The following is a 25,959-nucleotide window of genomic DNA, read 5'->3' as shown; positions in this document are numbered from 1 at the left end:
TGATTTAATTCATAGTATTAGGTTGGTGTAGCTTAGAGGAACTCTCTGTCCAGCCATGGGTTAAAACTTGATAGGGGGGAGACTAATTACTTTTTATCTTTAATTGTTTCTAAATTCTTCTGCTCTAGCTATGAGGTATTTATGGATAGAAATATCCAGAGTTGTAGCTACAGATGAGTGCCCAATACCAATTAATAGCATGGGTCATAAAAGTTAAAACCTCTTGGAAAATCTCTTTAAGGGTACATCAATATCTTCAATAATATCCAAAAGCAGACCCTCACATTCTTATCAGGGCATCTCAACCTGGTAACAGAAGACTGAACAGGTGGGTTAATTTGACTGACGAAAACAAAGAACACTGTAAAATGTAATATTTTCTCAAATATCATACTTACAAAAGTCATGTCAAGGTTTGTAAACAAAGGTAAACTTAAGGCATGTTGTGTGGAGGTAATATCAACTTGGTAAGATATTTTAATCAGAAGTTAGGCCAGTGTAAATAAACCCTGACTTGAAAAGTATTTGAAAAGAGGTCATAAAAAGTAAACTAGCATTTAGACAGACATTCTACTTCTAGCATCAGAGGAAGGGGGTCTATAGGCACCTGAAGCATGTTTAAAATGTCCTGTAAATCTACCAGTTTTGTTCACTTTTGGGAGTCAACTTCTTATTGAGAAGTGTTCCATTGAATTCATGTTCTCCGAATTCCCAGAAAATGTACATCTGAAACATTCAGTAATTTTTTGTTCATTGTAGTAACCCAAGGTTATTACTTTGAGCATAACCCCTTGCCCCCACCAAAAAAAAAATACTCTTGCTAAAATTATATATATATATATATATATATATATATATATATATATATATAATTTTTTTTAAAACACTTTAATAAAGTGTTGAATATGTACCAGTATTCTTTATCACTTGGTCTCTGTTACTTTAATGCTGACTTGTAAGTCAGTAAACTAAATGAAGTAATCAGGAAATCAGATTACCAGTTAAAGGGCTTTTGATGTTTCTCCTGCGTTCTTTACCATGATCTTTCCCTGCATGCATGATTGCCGCTAAATCGATTTAATAATTCAGTAATACTGAGTATTCTCCCAAACTCCCATTCTATAAGTGCATAATGTGCCTACATACTTCTGGCACACACGTAGCACACATACACAATAATGCATTATTTACAATATATATTTTATATGCAGACACTGAATAAACCCTTTCGCCTTACTCAGGCATACAACATAATTACACATCCTTATTCAAACGCACACAAGCATATGGCTCGCAGGCATATCTCTGCACACACACAGGTCTCTGCCTTGCATTCAGACATTCGGCTTGTTATCTTGGCTGGGAAGGAATAACCTATAATAATTCATCAGTGGCTTAACCTGCTGGGGAATTTCAGGTCTTTCATTTCTCACTGGGATAAAATCACATCAGCTCAGGGGATATTAATGCTCCTCCTGTGCCAGCTTCAGGTTACAGGGAAAATAACTCACAAAGAATATTTTCCTCTGGTGGAAGTCAGAGTTGATCATTTAGCGAAACTTGTTTGTAGTGCGTTAACGCTCCAGTGCCCTGAGATAAGAGATGCAGGGAGGTGGTAGAATTGTGGTAGATAATGTGCACGTACTTGAACCATATTGCTTGCTTCATCATCGCAGAAAGAAAGTGATACTCTGATTGGTTGTTGTTACACGATGCATAACGTAGTAAAGAGCCCCATTTATCCTGAAGGCTGGATTGAATATGCCGGGAACTATTTCAAAATTACTTTATGTTAGCTTGCTGAGCTCTGAAGCATAGAATGAGTTAATGCCATCAGTCTTTAATGAAAAGCTACTCTTTTGTGAAATGCAAAACTTCTATGTAATCAATTCAATTATTTCCACAGGAAAATATGAGAAAAAAAATGTAGCCAGTGCAGGTGTAAAGTGCATTACACGGAACAAGACAATTGTTGTAAGAAGAGGCTTAGCCTTTTCTAATTGCTAGGAGTATAAATGAAGGAGTCATATTGGTCTATTTACTATTAAGTGGTGATAGAGCAGGTTTTCTACCGCTGCATACTGCAGTCATAGATCACCACCCATCTCCACGATTTGGAACATATTGGCGGAGCAGCTGAGTGATAATCAGGTGCCTGGCAATACTGGCTGGCAACGGTAAGAGAACTCTTAATGCTTTGCCAGTTCGTCTTCCTTGCATCTGCGCATGGTGACAAACCTCTGCTCCTTCACACGTGTTCAGTGGAACTGGAAGCCATTGGCTTCTTTTCCAAAGCCACTTATATATAAATAAATAATGCATTTTTCCTATTAATTACTCCTTAAATCAACGCTGTTAAGTTGGAGAGAGACGCAGTGAAACCTGAAGCAAGCTAACACCGGCAGGGAAAATTTGCTGGATAGGGGGAAGCCCAGAGATGCAAAGATCTAGCGATACTATCCTTAAGTTCTGCTTTTGCTTCCCCATTCCTGGAATGCAATTCCCCATTGTATATGTAAAATTGCATTTTAAAAAATGAATTTGTTAGGATCTGCCTTTCTACTGCAGAATCTCTTCAGCATACTGCTTTGTCCTGACAGCTCTTGCCTATAGGACTACTCTGGGCTACATATTATTTTAATGCACCCTGCAGTACCTCTGAACCACCAGAGGAGCTGCTATCGTGCTTTGCCTTTTCTCTCACTAGCAGGGGTTAACCTGCTAATTATCTGCAACTGTTCTCTCCTTATTTATGTCTGACTCCCTCAGTCCCCCTTTGCTGGTCATTGATGTTGTTCCTGATATTGTTGTTCTCATTTGTTACTCCTGTTACTTCTCCTGTTCTCTGGGACTACAACAAGCTGCTACCTGGCATCCTGGTTTCTTTCCACTCAGCCTGTTCACTTGTATTATTTGTTGTTACCTGCCTCACCCACAGATCCAATTTTCAGTGTCTATCGTATTCGGTTTTTACCATTTTCTACACTGGGTCATATCTGCTTAATAAATATTATATGCTTTCACCATACTTGGGGCTCTGTAGCTGTCCTTTTCACCTCTCAGCATAGAAGTGTGACAGAATAGAGCTGAGACAACATTCAATTTACTCTTCTGTGTGGTATGGTTGGGGAAATTATGACATTGAAACATTTTGCATCTAGATATATATGTAGGAGTGTCATGTTTAGTTGTATCTGGAGTAGATCTTGACTATTATAATATACAGCCATTGACATTTTTAGTCGGAAATAGAGAAGATCTATAACTGTGAAAATATGCATCCTTACTCTCCAATCTTTAGAGATGCCCTTGCAAAGTAGAAGTGCCCCTAGGTTTGTGAGCAGGTGGAAAAGTCTGAAGATGAGCACTGTGCAAAACTGTAAACGTCACACCAATGTCCAACCATCAATTTGATTATATAGAAATTATCCCTTTTTTCCTAAAATACTGTTCAATGTTTCCTCAGGCTGTTTTTCATACCATGAGGCAGATGTGTTGCTACTTTGCCTAACTAACTAATAGTTAGTTAGTTAGGTACTTGTATTTGTATTTTTCAGCAATGAGAATTAGTAATGGAGCTCTCCTGAATATCACAATAGACCAAGATCCGACGACGTAATGATGACTTGGTACTCGGATATGCTAAGGTCGGGTGTGTTCAGTTCTCAAGGAACCGAGCCTGAGCATCTTTAACTTTATTCGCTTCGCCAGGATCCAAGAGTTATCAAAATCTTGCAATCAGATCACTACATTTTGGCGACTGTGCTTGATCCTAGGTTTAAGAGCTATGTTTTCTCTTTGTTCTCTAGGCGTCTCCTCTTTCAGTTTCTCAGTCAACTGCTGCTAGTAAAAAAAACTTAGCTTTCCCAAGAGACCCAGGGATGAGACAGATGATTCAGCACAACACTTTGACATCTGCTCTTGTCTAAAAGAATTGACCAAAAAACATGACACCTCTACCGCAACCTCCACCAGATCCTACTATCAATATCCAAAGGATGGTGAAGGATTATTTTAACGACAACATAGAAATAAACACATCAGACAGTCTCTTTACATACTGGGAGGAAATAAAAGGAATTTGGAGACCCATATACCAAGTCGCTTTGCACTGCCTAATCTGCCCACCCTCCAGTGTATACTCTGAGTTTTCAACACAGCCGGGAACCTTGTCAGCGATCGGCGTAGGAGGCTACTTCCTCAAAATGTGGAAAAGATGATGTTCATAAAATCGAACTACAATTTCCAAGAGGAAGGCCTTTCCCGCCAATTACATCAAAATACAGAGACTTCTGTAATGGTGGATTCCAGCGGTGATGAATTAATAATGTGTGAGGATGATGTACACACTGATGAGAGTGAAAATGAGGCTGAGGATGATGACAACAAACATCTTGCCACAGAGTTCATTAACAGCACTTTACCCTTAGGTGCCTTAAGCTCATTGTTAGCTTGTTTTGTGGGGGCCCAAACAAACCAAGCACATCAGATACAAAAGTGACACTCCTTGTCGCTGAAGTGCTTGGTTTGTTAAAGTGTGCATGTCCTTTTTAGGACCCAACATAAGGGTGGGTGGGAGGGCCCAAGGACAATTCCATCTTGCACCACTTTTCCTTTCAGCTACTGCTGTGTGCCAATGTTACCAATGACTCAGCACAACATTTTGACATCTGGTCTTGTCTACTGTAAAAGAATTTACCAAAATTAGTGACACCTCTGCTATAACTTTACCTGATCCTACTATCAACTATCAACATAATCTCCCAGTAAATAAATCAGCAAATACAATACAGATAAGTGTAATAGAGATTAAAATAGGCAATACAAACAAATGGACAGAAGTGCTGCACAGGGCTGAGTTGAACTCTCCAAACCCAGATCATTCCTTACTCACTATCATCATCCTAATTAGGATGTATAACAAAGTAAGATTTGTACCAACGCAACCAGACTTTATGTATTTATGTAGAACTTCTCTACTCATGTACATAAACCTTTCATCTTTCCATACATCATTAACAAGGGCAATCCAGTTATGTATATTAGGTGTCTCAGCAAGTATAACATTAGCCAGTGATGTTAACTTGTATATGTATATAAATAGCTGTATTCTAAGACGTTCTTCCAAAGTGATGCCAAAAAGGCATATCTTAGGGCATAAGGCAGCCGCTACTGTCACTATGAAAGTTATACATTTCCATACCTCCTTCCAAAATGCATGCACCACTGGCAACCTCAGAGCATGTGCCAAAAAGTACCAAAAAGAGTGTTACATTTAGGACAGTTAGGACTTCATGTCTATCCATTTTGTGCAGGCCCGGAGGGGTTAGGTGAACCCTATGCAAAATGTAAAAGTGCACCTGCTGAAACCTCAGACAGGAGATAGCCTCTTTTGTACCCCGAAGTACCACACTTCATCAGAAACCTCATCCAAATCTTCTACTTTGATCTAAAAGTTTAGGACTGCCCTCACCAAATTGGGATCTAAGAGCATGAAATAATTGGAAATGCCTAAAAAAAAAGAATTGGGTACTGAGAGTAATACCCACAGCTGCTCAAAAGATTTTAAATATTGATTTGTGTCAAGCTGGCCAATGGTATGGATCCCAATTTTTCGCCAGCTTACATCCCTTGTAATCTTAGCCAGCTCCCGGAGCCCATTGGTAAACCAGAGAGGTGTATCTGGATTATGGCCTGTTTTATAATATGAGGTACTGTTTGAAGCTTTTGGCTTGCCAAGAGTAATTGCAATGGCTCTAGGAAAAGGTCCGTCTGCTTGACCTGAAAGTGTCTAAGAGATGCCCCTGGTGATTTTCCATGCCAAGCAATTAAATGGGTGAGCTGAGAGGCAAAATAATAGATTCTAATAATAGGGAAGGTTAGTCCCCCAATATTCTTGGCCCTGCATAAGGAGCATATTTTGACTCTCGCTCTCTTATCACCCTACACCAATGACACTATGTATCTATTAATATTTTGAAATACTTTGGCAAGTAGTTTAGAGAGTCTTGTAACCCAATCTCCTCAATCAGAAAATGAGCAATCTAGAAATGACAAACCAAATAGAGCCAATGAGTGCTCGCAGTGTAATATTTCCAGACACCATATAATGTGGAGAGATTCATAAGCAAACTGCATACAGTTAATAAAAACAAATAAGGCTTATCTGTGCCGATTCCTGGCTTATCTCCCTCAGGCTTGCTTGGACTAAAGCTGGGTACACACTACAGAAATTGCCACCAACTTTTTATGCCGAGCGATTTTACATGCGATCGATGTTCCGATCTCTCGGTCCATGTACTGCATGCACACTAGCCTTGTTTAGGACGATAAAGGGAAGAGCGGACGTCCCGTTAGCGGCTTTTTACAGCCATGTTGTCGTGAGCAATGACTATAATTTCGTACTCACTGTTGTGGATCGGTCGGAAGTTTATACACACTACACAGCGGAAACGAGATTGGAACGAAAATATTAAACGGTATGACCAACCAAATGAGGCGACAATCGTCCATTTGGGCAGACTTTCGACCATCGTGTCACTGCACACACTGACCTGACTTTTGAACGAGCGGCCGTATGTCGGCTGATTTAGCCGATTATTGGATGTAAACTGTGTCGTTGTACCCAGCTTTAGAAATAAAGTAGAAACATAGATTGCCCAATCCAGTTGCTTAAAGGGAAAATAAATACATTTATTAATGAACCATGGGTTTAAATATAGTTTTACGCAGGTGCTACCAACGTTAGCTTGAGAGAGTTTCAATGCTGAAATCTGACCATAGTAAATCTGACTGAAGTTTTTATACTATTTGAACAATGGGATCAGTTCACACATATACATAAGTAATTACACCCACATCGGTTTGCCCAGTGTCTTTATCGGTTTGAAGTACTCTTCAGGAAGTGAAGCAGAACCAAAAAGAAACTCCAGAAGTTACTAATCAAATTGACCACAACTTGTTCCTCAACTAATTACTGTTCATCTTTTTCCGCTGTTACTTACAGGTATTTTTTTTGCAACACCCACACTGTTTTGCACAGCAACTTCACCGGTCTGAAGTACCTGTCAGGAAGGGGCACTACACCACAAAAACCAACCCTCACCTTTCAAAACCTTGCTGCAGTTTCCCACAAAAAGTGCCAGTATACCTTCAGTAACAGTAATTAGGACCTAACCAGTCACAACCTCCTGTTGTAACTGAAGGTGGGATCCATCAAACACACAATCATGTCTTTAAATATACAGCTACAGTTCTCAACTGTTGGTACCATTATATCAAAGCTAATCTTTGCAAATATCATTTAAACTACAATGTTTCAGAGATATGGCAAATGAAAATAACAATTATGACCATATTAGAAATTAAATAATTTTCGTACACTCAATTATTCTTATGGTAATTTATCTTAAAACACTTTTATTTAAATCATAAACAGAGTAGTCACTATCATTTTCTTTCACTAGTTCCTACAGTCCATTTGTGGATGTTCATATCTTCATTTTCTTCTAAATGTAAACTCTAATGTTATTGGGGTTAAGCAAAAGTATCTTATTAAATATCAAAACTTGCATTTAATTTTGTAAATTCCTGATAGAGTCATCTTACATGTCCATTATGCAGCCAACCAATTATGCTTTTCTGGGGACTGAACACAACTTTCATACATGTTGCTCACCACATTAAGTCTTGTCAAAATTATCATATAGTTTGTTTACCGAATCCTTATCTATGAGTAAACTAAGAGGATTGGTCAAGCTTGCTATTAAAACGTTATCACAACGTTTACAGAACTCTCAGTATCAATTTCAGGATTCTCTGTGAAGGGCAGTGAACTATAAGGGAATTATAAAATGCCGAAAAAAATGAAGTTTAAAAAAGAAAAAATTGCCAGGCTTGGCTTGGCTTGATAGTCCGTTATGTTTCTTTTCTTCTTGGCTTGGTCCATCTTCAATCTCCTGGAGCCTTGGGAGTACCTCTTCTTTAGTTTTCTTCCTTCCTTTACTTGTACTGTGTAAAATGAATTCAATTCACTTTTTCAGTAACCTGTGGTGGTTGCCTCTGGTAACACTTGATAAAAGTCCTTCTTAGTAATCTGTTAAAACAATCTAGAACATAAGAAATCCTTCTTCTGTTGTCATTATTTGTAGTTCACATTGTCCTGAAGGATTATCATCGCATGTGGTTGTCTTTCAAAAGGGTTTTCCAAAAAAGTGAGAAATTTAAGAGAGATTCTGGGAGTGATTCTTAAACTGTATGGGGTCAAAAAGAAGAGCCTCTGGCTATATTAAGCTTGTCGCTATCATTTCGTTGTTCAATTTATATGAACTTCCGGTCTACCACAAAATAATCATATACGGAGTGTAAATTCTACTGTACATAGCATAATTCTCCTAACTGCAAAACGAAACATTTCTATAGAAAACTATGTCTCTATTGTTTTAATTTCAATTAAATTTATACCTACAAACTCTTGCAAATAAATAAGAACATTTTGCATAGTTCCTACACATTTTATGGATCCTATGTTTTGGAATAGAGCCTCCGAGCAAGAATCCAGATGCCTTCAACTATCTACTACTAATTTTTCCATATTTAACTTTCTATAGACTTGTGGCCCTTGGACATCTCACTCTGATTTCCAGATGCTTTGCCTCCTGTGGAAAACATATCTTGTGTTATATTGATTAGAAACAGATACAGTAATTGATAATAATACTGTGCAATTTGATCTTGTGTGTAAATAAGTTGATAAATGAGACATTAGATACTGTAATTTAACAAGAATTTCTTAATATTTAAGGGGTATGGCAATGCACTTTGGAATTACTAAGAACATTGGTCTCTGTGCATTTACATCTGCACCCACAAGTCACACCATAAATGGACAATAGCAAATTATACATGAGCCAGCCAATTCACAATTAAGCTGAAAGGATCACACAAAAAAAAGACACACCAATACAGTACACTGATACGTAGCTATCAATAAGTATTAAATATACTAAAAATATGCTATAAACCATGATTTTCCAAGTTAACACTACCAACTATTCCATCCTCTGGGAAGGAGTCTAGTTAGTTTAGTATATTCAAGCTTATAACTTTACATTCCATCAGTGTATCAACTGCTAGAAATACAAATATCAGGAATATTTTCAAAGTTAGTTGGATTTAAAACATTTAAGAGACATAATATATCCTAATTTACTATCAAATATATTATGTGTATTAGGGATGTGCACGGGCGACTTTTGAGGTCTCGTGTTTTGTGTTTTGGATCCGGATTTTCTCGATGTTTTGGGTTCGGATTTGTTTCGCAAAACACCTGCCGAAAGGTTTTGGTTCGGATTTAAGGTTTTGGATTCGGATTTTTTTTGAAAAAAGCATAAAAAGTTAAAAAATCAATTTTTTGGGCTTATTTTCACTCCTACGCTATTATTGACCTCAATAACATTCAATAACAAGCATTTCCACTAATTTACCGTGTATTCTGAACACCTCACAATATAGTTCTTAGTCCAAAACGTTGCAACGAGCTATCTTTCTGGACTGCGTAGTGGAGTGGTCCCCACAATATAATAAGAAAACCATCAACTGGTCTTAATCGCACCAAAACATGTACCTGGACTGCGTAGAGGAGTGGGTCACCACAATATAAATTAAAAACCCTGAACTTGTATGATTCGCTCCAATAATGTACCTGGACTGCGTAGAGGAGTGGGTCACCACAATATATATAATAAGAAAACCATCAACTTGTATGATTCGCACCAATAATGTACCTGGACTGCGTAGAGGAGTGGGTCACCACAATATAAATTAAAAACCCTGAACTTGTATGATTCGCACCAATAATGTACCTGGACTGCGTAGAGGAGTGGGTCACCACAATATAAATTAAAAACCCTGAACTTGTATGATTCGCTCCAATAATGTACCTGGACTGCGTAGAGGAGTGGGTCACCACAATATAAATTAAAAACCCTGAACTTGTATGATTCGCACCAATAATGTACCTGGACTGCGTAGAGGAGTGGGTCACCACAATATATATAATAAGAAAACCATCAACTTGTATGATTTGCACCAATAATGTACCTGGACTGCGTAGAGGAGTGGGTCACCACAATATAAATTAAAAACCCTGAACTTGTATGATTCGCATCAATAATGTACCTGGACTGCGTAGAGGAGTGGGTCACCACAATATAAATTAAAAACCCTGAACTTGTATGATTCGCACCAATAATGTACCTGGACTGCGTAGAGGAGTGGGTCACCACAATATATATAATAAGAAAACCATCAACTTGTATGATTCGCACCAATAATGTACCTGGACTGCGTAGAGGAGTGGGTCACCACAATATAAATTAAAAACCCTGAACTTGTATGATTCGCACCAATAATGTACCTGGACTGCGTAGAGGAGTGGGTCACCACAATATAAATTAAAAACCCTGAACTTATATGATTCGCACCAATAATGTACCTGGACTGCGTAGAGGAGTGGGTCACCACAATATAAATTAAAAACCCTGAACTTGTATGATTCGCTCCAATAATGTACCTGGACTGCGTAGAGGAGTGGGTCACCACAATATATATAATAAGAAAACCATCAACTTGTATGATTCGCACCAATAATGTACCTGGACTGCGTAGAGGAGTGGGTCACCACAATATTATTAAAAAATCCTACACAGGTCTGAATTCCACCCAAAAAGTTTATGGACTGTGTAGTGCAGTGTTCCCCACAATATTATTTAAAATTTTTGCAGCAACAGTCAACGTTGTTTAATATCTGATACACCTCTATTTGGACTGCATAGTGGAGTGGCCCCGGTACCCAATTTGGTACCGGGGCCACAATACCTCCTCCAAACATGGTACAGACCATTCGTCATTGAGATCCGATCAAGTATGTTAAAGACAGACAGGGTCGAAGTGTTATTGGTTGACTTTGTAAACCAAAAAACTGTCCCTGTTGCACATAGTCGTGCAATGAAGACTGACTTTTTCATTTAAAGGCACCATCTTTCAAGTGTAGTGTTTATAAGTCATATTATACTTTTGGTAAAATTGGTTTATTTTGTTCCTCTTCATGGTAACTACTAATAGAATTAAAGTATTAAATAGAATCGGCAGTTCCTCTTTATGGGAATTAGTAATAGAATTAAAGTATTAAATAGAATTAAAGTATTAAATAGAGTGGTATAGAGTGGTAGTGTGGTATAGAGTGGTCCCCACAATATAATAATAAAACCCTCAACTGGTCTGAATTCCACCAAACAAGTATCTGGACTGCGTAGTGGGGTGGCCCCGGTACCCAATTTGATACCGGGGGCCACAATAAAATAAATACACCCTCAACTGGTCTGAATTCCACCAAACAAGTATCTGGACTGCATAGAGGACTGGCCACTGGCCACCACAATATAATATATAGAAAACCTTCAACAGGTCAGAATTACACCCAAAAATAGTATCTGGACTGCGTAGAGTAGTGGGCACTGGGCACCACAATAAAAAATATATAGAAAACCTTCAACAGGTCTGAATTAAACCCAAAAATAGTATCTGGACTGCATAGAGGACTGGCCACTGGCCACCACAATATAATATATAGAAAAGCTTCAACAGGTCAGAATTACACCCAAAAATAGTATCTGGACTGCGTAGAGTAGTGGGCACTGGCCACCACAATATAATATATAGAAAACCTTCAACAGGTCAGAATTACACCCAAAAATAGTATCTGGACTGCGTAGAGTAGTGGGCACTGGGCACCACAATAAAATATATAAAAAAACCTTCAACAGGTCTGCATTACACTGCACATACGGCTGCTCCTCCATCCTCTCCATCATATACATGTTGGAGTTTCAGCGTGTGAAAACCTCTTGTTTTTGATAATGTCAGTGCATTTTGAATATTTTTCAATTTGCCCCACACCACTGAATGTACTTTATCTATGATACGCATCTATCTATCTTGACTGCGTAGTGTGGTGGCCCCGGTACACAATTTGGTACCGAGGTCACAATATAATTAAAAAACCCTCCACGGGTCAGAATTCCACCAAAAAAGGGTATGGACTGCGTAGTGTGGTGTGCCCGGAACACAATTTTTTACAGCGCCAACAATATAGTTAAAAAATTGGGCATCAACTGTCACCGTTGTTTAATATCTGATACACCTAAATATGGACTGCACAGTGGAGTGGCCCCGGTAGCCACAATACCTCCTCCAACTTCCAAGTGTAGTGTTTATAAAGACAGACAGCGTCGAAGTGTTATTAGTTGACTTTCTTAACCCTAAAATTGTCCCTGTTGCAAATATTCGTGTAATGGACAGTTACTTTTTCATTGAAAGACTCAAGCTTTCAAGTGTAGTGTTTATAAAATATAAACAACAATACAGTAGTTTTAGAGCACGTCAATACCTCTTGTTTTAAATTATGACAGGGCATTTTACTTTTGGTTTAATTTCTTGAATTTGTTTAAATTTGGTTTTACTTTTTGAACATGGCAAACGACTGTTGATTGGTCATATAATGCAAAAAAAAAAGTTCCAAGATGGAATTGTCCTTGGGCCCTCACACCCACCCTTATGTTGTTGAAATAGGACATGCACACTTTAACAAACCAATCATTTCAGCGACAGGGCCTACCAAACAACTTTGGCTGAAATGATTGGTTTGTTTGGGCCCCCACACCAAAAAAGCTATTCATCTCTCCCTGTACAGACTAAACAGGCTCTACTGAGGCAAGATGTCGTCCTCATCCTCAACCTCTGATTCCTCTCCCCCTACAGTGTGTACTTCCTCCTCATCACACATTATCAATTCGTCCCCGCTGGACTCCACAACCACAGGTCCCTCTGTAGTATCTGGAGGGCAGTGCTGTACTTCATTGAGGAATTGATTATTCATTTTTATAAACATCATTTTTTCAACGTTATGAGGAAGCAACCTCCTTCGCCGCTCACTGACCAGGTTCCCCGCTGCACTAAAAACTCTTTCCGAGTACACACTGGAGGGGGGACAACTCAGGTAAAATAGAGCCAGTTTGTACAGGGGCTTCCAAACTGCCTTTTTTCCTGCCAGTAACAATATGGACTGTCTGACATGTCTACTTGGATGGTGTCAGCAAAGTAATCATCCACAATTTTTTCTATTGTGACAGCATCCAATGCAGCGAGAGTAGACATGTCTGCAATGGTTGGCAGGTCCTTCAGTCCGGACCAGATGTTATCAGCATCCCCGCCAGCGCCTCTTTTGGGAGAACTGAGCTTTTTCCTCGCAGCCATAGATGTGGAAGAAAATGAGGGTGGAGCTGTTGGCATGTCACGGTCCTCTTCAGAGGACAATCTCCTGACCAGCAGGTCTTTGCACCGCTGTAGACTTGTGTCCGCCGGAAACAGAGACACAACATACGCTTTAAACCGAGGATCCAGCACGGTGGCCAGAATGTATTCCTCTGACTTTAAAAGACTGACCACCCTCGGATCCTGGCAAAGCGTACGAAGGGCTACATCCACAAGAGCTACATGCTTGGTGTAATCGCAATGGCTTACCAGCTCCTCCCTCACTTTCTCCAGCTGCTTCTGCAACAGCCTGATCAGGGGAATGACCTGACTCAAGCTGGCAGTGTCGGAACTGACTTCTCGTGTGGCAAGTTCAAATGGCTGCAGAACCTTGCACAACACGGAAATCAGTCTCCACTGCGCTTGACTCAGGCGCATCCCCACTCCTTTGCCTATGTCGTAGGTGGCTGTGTAGGCCTGAATGGCCTTTTGCTGCTCCTCCATCCTCTGCAGCATATAGAGGGTGGAGTTCCAGCGCGTCATAACCTCTTGTTTGAGGTGATGGCAGGGCAGGTTCATGCTTTTTTGATGTGCCTCTAGTCTGCGGTAGGCACTGGCTGAATGCCGAAAGTGTCCAGCAATTTTGCGCGCCACCACAAGCATCTCCTGCACACCCCTATCACTCTTGAGGTAATGCTGCACCACCAAATTAATGGTGTGGGCAAAACATGGGACGTGCTGGAAATTGCCCATATTTAATGCCCGCACAATGTTACTGGCATTGTCTGACACCACAAATCCCCATGAGAGTCTAAGTGGGGTAAGCCACTGGGAGATAATTTCCCTCAGTTTCTCTAATATGTTGTCAGCGTTGTGCCTCTTATTAAAGCCTGTAATACACAAGGTTGCCTGCCTTTGCACGAGCAGCCATTTTGTAGATGCTGCTACTGATGCAGCTGTTGCTGTTGCTGCGGAAGGCGATGCATCTACCTAGTGGGCTGTCACAGTCATATAGTCCTTCGTTTGCCCAGAACCACTTGTCCACATGTCCGTGGTTAAGTGGACAGTGGGTACAACCGCATTTTTTAGAGCACTGAGGACACTTGATCGTACTTCTCTGTACATTTTTGGTATCGCCTGCCTAGTGAAGTGGAATCTCGACGGGATTTGGTACCGGGGACACAATACCTCCATCAACCCTCTAAATCCCACTCCACTGATGGCGGACACCGGGCGCACGTCTAACACCAACATTGCAGTTACAGCCGCAGTTATACGCTTTGCAATAGGGTGACTACTATCGTATTTGGTGGTCATGGCAAACGACTGTTGGACGGTCAATTGTTTTGTGAAAGACTTAGCGGTCTTACGACTTCCCCTCTGGGAAGATGACCGACTAGCAGCAGCAACAGCAGCAGTGGCAGTAGTAGGCGTACCGCTGCAGGATTCCTCGGATGAATCCCGTATTGAGGAGGACCCAGTCTGGCTGCTGACTTGGGCTGCAGGACTGAATCTGATGGAGATTGTGGAGGAAGTTGACGAGGAGGGTGTTGCTGGTGTGTATCCAACTGGACCACGGGATTTAGGTGTCCCTGTACCGATGAGGGTCCTAGCCCCAGTTCCTGAACTAACCACTGAACTATGAAGGTTATTCAGGTGACGTATAAGGGAGGATGTTCCTAGGTGGGCAAGATCCTTACCCCTGCTTATTTGAGCTTTACATAAGCTACATATGGCCATACATTGGTTATCTGGATTTGGATAAAAATAACTCCAGACCGAAGAGGTGCATTTTTTGGTCTTCTGACCAGGCATGACGATGGGCTTTTTCATCCCATGGACATCAGCTGTTTCCCCCCCTGGTGCCTCATTTACAATAACCACATCACTATCCTCATCATCAAGTTCCTCCACAGCGCCAGCTACATCATCAATAGGCTCCTCCCGAGCCACCTCTTCCCGTACAGTGATGGGAAGGTCAGGCTTGACAACCACCAACACCCTTGGACTCGCCTTGAGGATTTGTGATAATTTCTCTTTAGAAGGCAGAGTTGTTTGCTGTTTTGTTGCTGACAGCATAACTCTCTTCAATTTTTTGGAGGGGGGGGGAAGGAGGAGGAGGGATAAGATCCGTGGGTGAAGCTGAACCACTAGTCATGAACACGGGCCAGGGCCTAAGCCGTTCCTTGCCACTCCGTGTCGTAAATGGCATATTGGCAACTTTACGTTTCTCCTCAGATGATTTTAAGTTTCTCTTTTTGTTACTTTTTCTTAACTTGGGCTTTTTGGATTTTACATGCCCGGTACTACGAGATTGGGCATCGGGCTTGGAAGACGACGTTGATGGCATTTCATCGTCTATGTCATGACTAGTGGCAGCAGCTTCAGCATTAGGAGGAAGTGGGTCTTGATCTTTCCCTACTTTATCCTCCAAATTTTTGGTCTCCATTATATGTAGCACAAGATACTGCAGAATGTGTGAACTTGGTAATATTGCAGTACCAATGGACTTATACTGCTGGATTGGTTTTGCAAATTTGGTTATAATTACTTTTTTTTTTAATTTTTAATTTTTATATTTTTTATAATTTTTTTTTAATTTTTAAAAACTTGGGAATATTGGGGAAATAACTATGCCCTTAGAAGCACAGAGCAAAGGACACAGCACCACTGGACTGAACAGGACACAGCACAGGACCCAGCAGCACTACGGAACTCAGCAGGACAGAGCACAGGACACAGCACCACTGGACTGATACTGCAGAATGTGTGAACTTTGTAATATTGCAGTACCACTGGACTTTTACTGCTGAATGTGTGAACTTGGTAATATTGCAGTACCAATGGGCTTATACTGCAGGATTGGTTGTGCAAATTTTGTGGTAATTAAAAAAAAATTAAATTAGTTTTTGGTATTTTTTTAAATAACTTTTTATTATTTTTTTAAACACAGGGGAATATTGGGGAAATAACTATGCCCTTAGAAGCACAGAGCACAGGACACAGCACCACTGGACTGAACAGGACACTGCACAGGACCCAGCAGCACCACTGACCTCAGAAGGACAGAGCACAGCACACAGCACCACTGGACTGATACTGCAAAACACAGCAGAGCACAGCACAGCACAGAACTAAACAGCACAGCACGAGATCTACCAGGACAGAGGACCACCTAACACACCCTCCCTCTACCCTGATCAATGCCCGAGTGAAGATGGCGGCGACTAGCGGGGAATTTATAGGATCCGAGTATCGCGAGATCCGACAACGGGATTATGAGTCAGAGTCTCAGTTTCAGATTTGAATTTGGCGCCAATACCCGGATCTGTCTCGGATCCGACTCGGATCGGCAACGTTCGGGTGGGCTCGGATTTCAGAAATCTGAGTGCGCTCATCTCTAATGTGTATACCTTCTAACACATGGCTGTTCAGTGACAGAAGAGCCTGTAACTACTTTCCAGCAGAGTAATTGCTCTACAACAACAACAAAAATTAATACATTTTAAGCAATCATGTTTTCTGTGCAAAAATGTAATTATTCCCCATCCATTCTCTGTGCATTCATAATGCACATATGATAGAAAGGTGGCGGGATTCAACGCAAAACCAAAACACGAAGTTAATCCAGATGCAGACCAAAACCAAAACCAGAACACGGGGGGTCAGTGAACATCTCTAATATATATTATATATTAGAGATGTTCACTGACCCGCGTGTTCTGGTTTTGGTTTTGATTCTGCATCCGGATTAACTTCGTGTTTTGGTTTTGGTTTTGGCAAAGCCGCCCTTGTGTGTTTTGGTTTTGGCTCTGGATCCCTATTTTTTAATTTTTTTTATAAAATCCCTATATTTTTTTTGCTAAAATCACATAATTTTGCTTTTTTTTACCCTACATTATTATTAACCTCAATAACACTAATTTCAAGTCATTTGAAATCAATTTTGACCATCTTACAGGTCACAATATTATTGTCATACACTTTCAAACAAAGACTGCAGCGAGCTGGCTGGATGCTAAGCGACAGAGCAATGACTCAAAAACACGGCAGTTCATAGCACATCTAGGAAACATTGCCACACAGTAGTGGCACAAATGGAAAGTGGTCCTTGGATCATGAAATCAGTTATGGTTCATTTCATCGCTCCACCCGTTCCTTGGATAACTGTGGTAATTCTACAGCTAATACATGGCGATGAGCGCTGACCCCATGCATGCTTTTATCAGATGCAGACCATTCCAGGGTGCCAAACAATGCATTAAAAAGAGCCATTGTAATTTACAGCAAAAAGCAAGTTCATCACTGAGCTTCGAATCAGCCCCAATTCCCCAAAAATTATAATATAGTTAATTATCTTTGACGTAAAGTGCAGCCTACAAACACTTTGTGCAATATTGATAAAACGGCAGTGGTAGGTAATACATATGCACATCTATTTAGACATCCATGCTTACATTACTTCTGCAAGCAACATGGCTCTTTGTTAATAATACAGTTCAAAAAAATAAAAAATAATCCCCCACTTTTTTTTGGATGTTGATATCAGGTGGAGTTACAGCAGGATTTTGGTCAATTCTTTTACAGTAGACAAGACCAGAAATGTCAAAATGTTGTGCTGAGTCATCTGCCTCATCAATTGGTGTCTTTGATCTTTGCAAAGCACACAACAGTATATAGCACATGTAGGTAACATTGGCACACAGCGGTAGCTGAAAGGAAAAGTGGTGCAAGATGGAATTGTCCTTGGGCCCTCCCACCCACCCTTATGTTGAAACTTAAAAAGAACATGCACACTTTAACAAACCAAGCACTACTGCGACAAGGAGTGCCACTTTTGAGACTGACGTGCTTGGTTTGTTTGTGCCCCAACAAAACAAGCTAACATTGGGCTTAAAAGACCTAAGTTAACAGTGCTGTTAATGAACTCTACTGTGGCAAGATGTTGTTGTCATGGGGCCTGATTCATTAAGGATCTTAGTTTAAGAAACGTCTTATTTAAGTCTCCTGGACAAAACCATGTTACAATGCAAGGGGTGCAAATTAGTATTCTGTTTTGCACATCAGTTAAATACTGACTGTTTTTTCATGTAGCACACAAATATCAACTTTAAATTTCAGTCTACAAATAAGCTATCAAGTATCATTTTGTTCCCATGGTAGTCATTTCTGCGGCACTGACAATGCCTACAAAAATGATAGCGACAAAACAATAGTGATTATTGGAAACACGAAAATATAAAAAAAGTGACTTATCATGTAACAGGCATGCAGTATTTCCGGCTGCTTTAATTAACTCCACATTCAAAGCGCAACTTCTCCAAATGTATACACTCAGGAATAACGTCACTGCTCATTGACCCAGTGAAAACAGCGCTTTTAAAGCAGCAATGTTAGGGCCCACTGTCTGAATTACATTATACAGGTGGTGGCGCTTTAAAAGCACCATTTTGTTCCCATAATCATTGAGTGTTGTCTCGGTGTGAAAACCTTCCAATCCTCCAGTGTGTACAATGTGCATACAACAAAGGGCTGTGTTTATATTAAATATATCTGCAAATCTAATTTTTACATATAGACTATCACAAGTGCGGCTAGGTACACACCACAGGTTTTTCAGCCGACTATTGGGTCAATCGAGCGATAAACGACCGATCCTCGTTTTATTTAATTGCTCAGCAGAACTATAAATCTCATTCCAACATCCTTCTAATCCTGTAGTGTGTACAAAATCACAATCAATTACTTGACCAACTGCTGCCTTTCTGGGTGTGTATAATTAAAATCACGATGTTGTCTCTACCTCTCCCACGTGGTGCGGTGTCAGAACATCAGTCAAATGGAAATAATGTGCTTTTAATGGAGAAGCAATAATAAACCTGCTTTACATGCTTCGTGTGACAATTATGTGTTCCTGTGTGCAAGTGTATACTACATGTATTCTTCATATGAGAAAATACATATTCTCCTTTCAGTATCATTTATTTCCTGATGTGACATATTTCCATCTATTTGATTTCGTATTATTCTATTTAATTATTTTAAAATGCAATGGCATAATAGTCATACATTTATGTGTAGCGATTGTACATATTATGGGCATTAATGCCTCTATCTGTATAAAACGTTCTGAAAATAATGACTGAGTAGGAATCAATTTATATAGATGTATATTGATATGTCACCTGGCATAATTGTACACCAGTGTACATCCTGTCTGTTCCAAAAGAACATAGATGTGTATTGAACATGTTAATTGGTTTTACCTTTATTTGAAGCGTATCTTTCTTGCAAGTGCATCCAATAAACCACAAATTTGTTTTCAATAGCATTTATTTTTAAACATTATTCACTAAAAATGGATGTAGTAAAGTCAAAAGGATATAGCACACCCCTTAACCTACTAACATATTTAACCTTTAATCTTGGTAATACATTCAAGCATTACTTTCTCACAGGGCCGGACTGGGTCTAAAAATCAGCCCTGGCATTTAAAGTACACAGGTCCAACTTAGTTTCAGCAGGAGAAGAGTAGAAACTGTGTGCCACCGCTCAGTATCTGCCCCGAAAGGGTGTTGTGGGTGTGGCCAACATGGGGCATTGATACATACATTCAGGGTTGGACCGTGCCGCCGGGGGACCGGGCTATCCCCCGGTAGGCCCCAAAACTGATTGCTCCCCTCTTCATTGGTTGGGGGAGCGGAAAGCGTTAAAAAAAAAAAAAGAATACTCACGTGACCGCGGCGCACACCGACTCCTCTCTGCTCCGTTCACACTAAACGTCGGGCATGATGATGTCACGCCCGACGTTCAGTGAGGAACACCGCAGAGAGGAGTAGGGAAGAAGACAGAAGACAGAAGACAAGAAGCGAAGAAAGAAGCCGATAGAACAGGTAAGTGAAGGAAAAGAAGCAAGGGGGTAGCACGGCAGAGAGTGAAAATGGGGAGCACGGCAGAGAGTGAAAAGGGGGAGCATGGAATAGAGTGAAAAGGGGGAGCATGGCAGAGTGTGAAAAGAAGGGAACACAGACAGCATAGCAGAGTGTGAAAAGGTTGGCCAAAGCAGCATGGCAGAGTGTGAAAGGGGGGCTAAAGCAGCATGGCACATGGTGAAGGGGGCCAAAGCAGCATTGCACAAGGTGATGAAGGGGGGCCAGGAGAAGGGGGGAGCAAAAGCAGCATGGCACAGAGTGATGAAGGTGGGCCACAGCATGATGATGAAGGGGCACAGTAATGTGTGTGTGATGGCACAACGGGCTTGTGGCAATGTAATGTGTGTGTGGTAGGTGGTGGCTAAATAATGGATGCTATTTTGTTTGTAGGATGAAGATGGAGCAATTTCATTTTATAGTCGGGACTATTATTTTTAAGAAGGGGTGGTTTGGGGACTATTTATTGATTGTGGGGCTGAGTTTGAGGAGCATGAGATCTATTTATTAAATATGAATATGAATTATTTAATGGCAGTGACGGCTGCGGGAAATAGGTATATTTATTATACGTAAATGTAATTAATTTATTGCAGGGGCTGTCTGGAGGGAGGGAAATAAGTTTATTAAATGGAAATACTATGACTTTAATGTTGATGCTGGAGGAAGGCCTAAGTATTAATTGTGGGTCCTATTGATTTAATGCAGAGGCTGGTTGGAATTTACTAAATGCACCCATTATTTTTTCCAAATAGGGCCCCCAACATTCCAGGATCCAGTCAAGCCAAAACTAAAGAAACCAGCAGCCACAGGTGGTAATAGTGACAAGAGCTGGTAGGACAGTCTGTCAAATGAGTCTAGTGCAGGCTTGGCTAACCTGTGGTACTCTAGGTGTTGTGAAACTACCTGGAGTGCCACAGGTTAGCCAAGCCTGGTCAAGTTGAACAATCCCTATTTTTGGTGACTGTTCTGCCCAATCTAAGGGGCAGGTCAAGACTGTGTACCCTTTATATTTACATTGCATTCTTTATATAGTACACTATGGTGCTAGCTGTCCTTCGTGGGCTGACCACTCCCCCTCTAGTGTCTGGTGTCTCCTCTATGATGGCTGGCCACACCCCCTCTGAGTGGACCTTACGTTTTCTTACATTTTTTATGATTTTTAATTAAAATTAATTAAGTTCCTCTTTTATTTCTCTATCTCTGTTCTTTCTAGTTTTATAGTCACTACAGTATCTTCAATTTCTTCTTTCTGTAAATAGATGTAAAGGTTTTACAAATAATACTAATAGTTATTGTTACCATTAATTAATAACACGTTTACTAACTACTTTGAAACATTTTTAAAAACCCCTTTTAATACTCACTTTTTGAATGTTCTTGTGGATTCTCAATAGTCTTCTTTGCCTTTTAATTTTTTAGTCAGACCACTGCTTTTGGATTTGGAATTTTGACCTTTTTTTACTGAGTTTTTTACGTAGAAGATTTATGAGCTTCTGCATAATGACTTAATATCTGAGTTTAACTTTCAGTATATTAGGTGTGTATGTAAATATGATAATATATGTATTTTGTTTTTTCTTCTAGCATTGAAATGTTAGTATGTTTTATTGTGTGGTGTGTATGTAAATCTGGCAACATATGCGTGTTTTTATTTATACCACTAGAATTTATTTATTTATTTATTTGGGGGGGGGGGGGTTGCTATGGAAATATGACAATATATGTGCTTTATTTATTTCTTTCAAAGTAATTTGTCATGCCATGTGGAGCTCATGAGGGACTTTATTGAGGCCTACAGATGCCATTCCTGCTTGTGAAAAGCAAAATCCACAGAGTACCCAAACAGGCAGAAGAGGAGTGTGGCTTTGGAAGACGTGGTGAACGTGTGCCTTCCACATTTTCCAGAGGCAAATGTAGAGTGAGTAACGGGGAAGATACAGAACCTGTGGACTGTGTTTAAAAAGAGTTTAATAATATTGAGGCTTACAAAAAATGTGGAGCAGGGGCTGTAGATGTGAATGTGCCCAAGTTGTGGTATTTTGCCCTCCTGCGCTTCACCAGTGATGAGTAAATTGCAAGACGGTCCACCTGTAACATGGAGATGGACAGTAGATCCCCATCTGAACTTCTAAAAACAGATGACATACCAACAAGTGGCACAGTAAGTGAAACATGCAACATTGAAAATGCGTAAAATATTTATTTACTTACATGTGTCTCACAATACAGTTAACATGCATATAATGCTAATGCACATACATTATAAAATGTCATTCTGCCAGGACACAGCACTCTCACCATTAAAATATTCTAAATAGGCCTCCTTGTTTAATTTTGCCACGGGACTGGCATTTCTCACCTGTGATGACTCCAATGGTGTCAGCCTCACAACTTCCGCTATTTCTACAGTGTTCTCCATAATGCTAAGTGTACTACGCACACTAGGGGGTAAATGTATTAACCTCCGGTTTCTTCAACTCCCGCGAGTTCGGCGTCTTCGGCGCGGGAGTTGAAGAAACCGGAGGTTAGTACATTTACCCCTAGGTCTTTTACGCCTAAGAAAGTCGTGTAGGACGCAATAAGCCATCACCACCTTATGTATTTTGTCTAGGCTCAGATTTATAGAAGAATGAAAAATTATACATCTGTTGCTCAGTATACCAAAAGAATTTTCCACAACCCGCCTTGCTCTTAGCAGTCTATAATTAAATATCCTCCTTTCTGTTAACAGATTTATTTGTGGATAAGGTTGTAATACATTGGTGTATAGTGCAAACACTTCATCAGCTACAAAAACAAAATTTAGTCCATATTTTGATTGACTTCATGTTGGCAAATTAAGTTCATTATTATTAGGTTTGACATGGAAAGGAGTCTGCTTCAATGCCCCACCATCTGACAAGTTTACATTTTTTCCAATATCCACAAATATAAATTCATAATTGCCATCCACTATGTTCAGAACAATGCTAAAGAAACCTTTATAGTTGTAGTAATAGGATCCACTTTCTGAGGGTGGCATAATTCTCCTATGTTTGCCATCTACGGCACCGACACAGTTTGGGAAATTCCAAAGAGTTTAAAAATTCACAGCAATAACTTCGCATTACTCTATCATTGTAGGAAACTGAAAGAGAAAGACTGTTGAAATGTTAAATCGGTACATGCATGTATTGTTAAACTAACTCGTTTACATTCTGTTTTCATTACACAATCTGCTGTCTTATCTGATGCCAGAGTCAGTGATGTGGCAGAACAACATGGCTCCACACCACATGCCAGCCAGCTTAGAGTAGACAGCCAGGAGATCACAGATCTACCCACACAGCCACAAGGGGATTAATGTGACAAGAGGAAAAAAAAGGGTCCATGATCAAGAGTAAAGTGATGCGCTTATACATGAAAGATGATAGAGTCTGCAACCCAACTGATGTCAAAAGAACCAGATGAATATATCTGTTATTAGCAAATCTTGCAAAGAAAATGAGAAATGCATGTAGAGAAATGTGAATAGAGTTGGAAGTTTTGGTGTATGGCATCATTTGTAGGTCAACTAGGGGGGGACCTTATTAACACAATTCCCCCACACATAGGAGCAAGAACATTTCAAGCCGGCCCAATCATATTCATTTCGGTCACTACCACTCCACATGCAACATCCCATCAGGGGAGGCCAATCTGTTACCCCTCCAGCCTACAGGACTTTTACACCTATGGGTAGCACAAGTATACTACAGTATACAGGGAGTCAATCGCCATTGAAAAACAGTGAACATTTGCATTATGAACAGCTGTGACCCCTGTTTTTTATGACACAGATTTTATATAGTTTATGTGTTCCCTATTTAAATTAAAATATTTGTTTTGCTTTCCCACCTTTATCCCATACCTGGTCTGCACACCAGAGATGGGTCTCATACCCCCAAAGCAATGTTTTCCCTCAATTCTCCTAATATTCATTTCACTTTCCCATCTTCAACCCACTTGGCAGAGATGGTTTCGATTTCCAGACAGTATATAGGCCAAATCTTATCCATATCTACAGTTTTAGATACTGTATATTTTGTTTGTGTGTGTGTGGTTTTAATATGTAATTTATTATGTTTAGTTTCTATTTTAATACAAAAATATTTTTTTAAAAACAAAGTATTTCTTTTACCAACCTTCATATGTCCATGCAGAACTGGAACGATATTGTCACAGGTTTCAGATATGATCAAACCCATAGCTTGAGGTGAAATGCTGTGCTGTATTTGAGATCAGCCAGTGTTCTTCCTGTGGCCAAAAATTTCAGGGTAGCATCCAGTCTCTGCTCTGCATATATGGATCTCCTTAAATGGGTGTCCTCCTTCTGGATGAGGGGGGTGGCAAGTTGAAGCAGTTCCTGGAATATGGGTTCATTCATCCTCAGGAAATTCTTGAAGTCATCAGGTTTGTTGTCCGGTTTTTCCTTTAGCAGGGGCATGTAAGAAAAAGAATCTCTCCTCTGGAACCACTCTTTGCTCCAACAGGTCCAATTCTTTCTCCTTCTTTCCCTCCGGGTCTGTGCTTGCAGTGTTCTTGCCATAGTGAATAGCAAAAGATCACAAGCTTGCTGTTGTTCAATTGTAGCTATTATCATCATCATCATCATCACCATTTATTTATATAGCGCCACTGATTCCGCAGCGCTGTACAGAGAACTCATTCACATCTGTTCCTGCCCCATATTATATTAAAATAAACAGTAATATAGGCCATAGTAAATGTGCAATTGCAAATGAACGTACACTATACACAAAGAGGTGGTATAGAATGAATGGCGATGACGTATTTCCTTTCCCGGAATCTGAGTTTGTGGGAGATTTTTGTCGTTGGTGTTCAGCCCTTTATTTAAACATATTTGATATATTGCTGCAGGGAGGCCATATATCATTTCAGTGTGTACGGAATCACAATCTTTTGAGACGATGTTATGGCTGACGAAAATCGCTGGCTACTTAGTCGTGGAAAAATCGCTTAAACATGTACAGTGTGTACGCATGAATGGACTCACTGATTGGAACTTCAGTCGTAGTTACAATCGTTGTAGATAGCATATTGGTTGGAAAATTCTATAGTGTGTACCCAACCTAATACATGAGATTGTATTTAAAAATCAAGTAGCTTAAGACAGAGAGAGCCTGTCTGAATGAAAGGTATTTTGCTCAATATAGGAATATTCTGTTTTTTTTATCTTACTTTTTAAGGACAAATATAGCATTATAGTAAAATACAATAAAATGACAATTAAAAATACAATCATATTGATTTATTAAGAATTACACTTTAACATAATATTGAATTCAATATTGAAATAAAAGTTGACATGAAGAAAAACCAACAAGCTAGAAAAGGTGGCCACACATGTGTGGATATCAGGTTTTTTAGAACCGAAGATCACTAAGTTACCCCCCAACCCTTAGGTTCAGAAATCACACAAGCAAGGAGGAGAACGAAAGATACAACACTATCTTTACTTTTCTTACAGTAAAACAATGGGATAAACTGCACAATGTAAACAATAGGTCAGTGGTTCACCAGTGTCAATAGGAGTCCCAGCAAGGTAGCCCCCAACTTAGCCACTCAAAAGTTCCACAGACAAAAGAGTCTGTCAGCTGCAGGTCCAGGGAGTCTTGGTATCTTGCTGTTCCTGGTCAGCTTGGCCAACTCTCCACCAGCATGGTGGGGCTCTGGG

At 40.0% G+C, this 25,959-nt stretch overlaps 1 pseudogene; it reads right to left on the bottom strand.

Annotated features, from left to right (window-relative positions):
* Positions 1-18,454: 18,454 nt before the first annotated feature.
* On the bottom strand, positions 18,455-24,810 carry LOC142140621 (uncharacterized; annotated as a pseudogene).
* Positions 24,811-25,959: the final 1,149 nt, after the last annotated feature.

This window comes from Mixophyes fleayi, chromosome 2 (assembly GCF_038048845.1).
Source record: "Mixophyes fleayi isolate aMixFle1 chromosome 2, aMixFle1.hap1, whole genome shotgun sequence".
NCBI lineage: Eukaryota > Metazoa > Chordata > Amphibia > Anura > Limnodynastidae > Mixophyes > Mixophyes fleayi.
Note: the sequence above shows the minus strand (reverse complement) of the source record. Positions and strands in the feature narration are given on the sequence as shown.